This window comes from Propithecus coquereli, unplaced genomic scaffold (assembly GCF_000956105.1).
Source record: "Propithecus coquereli isolate 6110/MARCELLA unplaced genomic scaffold, Pcoq_1.0 Scaffold241, whole genome shotgun sequence".
NCBI lineage: Eukaryota > Metazoa > Chordata > Mammalia > Primates > Indriidae > Propithecus > Propithecus coquereli.
Genome location: NW_012147964.1, coordinates 2,979,865 through 2,981,952, shown reverse-complemented (window position 1 = coordinate 2,981,952; position 2,088 = coordinate 2,979,865). Strand labels below are relative to the sequence as shown.

At 56.7% G+C, this 2,088-nt stretch overlaps 1 protein-coding gene across 1 annotated transcript in view; it reads right to left on the bottom strand.

Annotated features, from left to right (window-relative positions):
• Positions 1–2,088, bottom strand: part of TLE6 (transducin-like enhancer of split 6) — a 13,645-nt gene that overhangs the window by 10,190 nt on the left and 1,367 nt on the right. The window lies entirely within an intron of this gene.

The window sequence follows — 2,088 nt, the reverse complement described above, 5'->3', positions numbered from 1 at the left end:
GCCAAGAGGAAAAGCCTCCTCATCCCCCACCCGCACTGGGGGCCTTTGACCCGTCGGGCCCCGGCCCGGCCCCGCCCCCGGCCCCGCCCAGCCGCCACCTGCACCGCGAAGCCGCTCAATGAGCGCACGGCAGCTGCACGTGGGCTCGGGCTCCGCGGGCGGCGGTGGGCGGCGCTAGCCAATCGCGAGGCCGCTAGCCCACGTGGGCCAGCCTCGCCGTCGCTGATTGGTCGGCTCGCCCAGGCCGCCGGCCGCGCTGTCACTCAGCGAGCCCCAGAGCCTCCGCTTAACCCTTGCGGTCCCGCTGCCTGGAAGGTGGCGCGCAGAGCTAGCCAGACGCAATTTGGGCGGGGGGCGGAGTCCCAGCAGGGTCAGGGAAATGTAGGAGGGCGTGGGCCTTGGGAGGCCAGAGGGTGGGACTTGGGGAGGGATAGGCGGCGAGTAGTTGCCTTGGTTATGGAGTCTGATCATTTTTGGGGTCTTTGGCCCTCTCACCCCAATTCTTAGAGATGGGCGAATGACGTTTTTCCTCCCTATTGAATAACGTGCAATGCAAAGGGAGCTTCAGGCCCCCTTTCTGCAGAGAACTTACTGATTCCCGGGATCCAGCGCTTCCTGGGAGCCCAGCTGGGGCTACGCAATTAATTCATCAGTGAATTTTTCCAACTCTCCTCCCAGCCCTGTGACAAAGGACCTGAGAGCCAGCACAAGGACAGTGAAGTCACAGCATCGCTAGGTTCAAGGCCAGGGTCGGGAGAGCAATGATTCTGGCTGCAGAGCTTGGCAGCCAGGGAGGCCTGGGGTGACGCCAGAGAGACACCTGGGACAGGCAGTGCAGGGGTCCTTACTGAGGGAGGGAAACCTGTGTGTGGGTGGTGGAGATTCAGTTCTGTTTCTGGCCAGGTGCAGTGGCTCATGCCAGTAATCCCAGCACTTTGGGAGGTGGAGGCAGGAGGATTGCCTGAGGCCAGGAGTTTGAGACCAGCAGGGCAACATAGCAAGACCCGTCTCTACAAAAATAGAAAAAATTAGTCAGGCATGGTGGCGCATGCCTGTAGACCCAGCTACTTGGGAGGCTGAGGCGGGAGGATGGCTTGAGCCCAAGGAGTTTGAGACTGCAGTGAGCTATGATGACGCACTGCACTCCAGCCTGGGTGACAGAGGCAGACCCTGTCTCTAAAACAAAACAAAACAAACGTTCTCTTTTGGCTGGTTCAAAATTCCTATTTGAAATATGAAGGGGTCAGTCCAGACTTCTGGAGTGAGAGGTTGAGTGTCTGCCTGCCCCAGGACCTTTGCACTGGCTGTCCCCTCTGTCTGGGACAGTCTCCCTTGGGCAGCCACTAGCTGGCTCCTTCACTCTGAGCTCTCTGCTCAGAACTCTCCACTCAGCCAGGCCTCCCAGGACTCCCTTCCCTGTATCTCCCTTTCTTATTTTTTTTTTTCTCCCTCCCAGTGTGGTTTGGATTGCAGCTAATCTTGTAATCTCAGTGGCTCCTGTGGCAGGAGCCTCCCACAAAGATGGCTCTAAACCCTGCTGCATTCAAAATTCATAGAATGCTGTCAGGATTCTTCCTCCAGAGAAGTGTCCCCTCTGTTCTGTGACCTTGCAGTGAGACACCAGCACCCGGGGAGGTCTCATGACTTGGGATCCCAACCCGGCCTGAGAACTCTTCCTCAGTTTCCCCTGTTCCACCCTTTTTACTGGTGGGAGCTGGAGGGTTTAAGTGTGGGATGAGTAACCCGGGGGAGGTTATAATGTAAACACGTATCAACGTGGGTTTTGCGGCCGCTCCGGGCCCTTAATTGAAGTGTGTTTTTATTTATGGTCTGGCCTGCTAACTGCCTTCCTCTGTGCACTTTGCTCTTTCCCTGTCCCTGGCTGTAGGGACATCCCTCTATCCAAGGCTGTGTTGTCACACAGGGTACCCACGAGGCACATGTGGCTATTTAAATGAACATTAATGACGATGAGATAAAATTTAAAATTCCATCCCTTAGGTGCACTGGCCGCATGTCAAGTGCTCAGTCCTTACATGTGTCTGGGGGGTGGTCATCGGCCTGGACAGCAAAGATCTAGAATGTTCC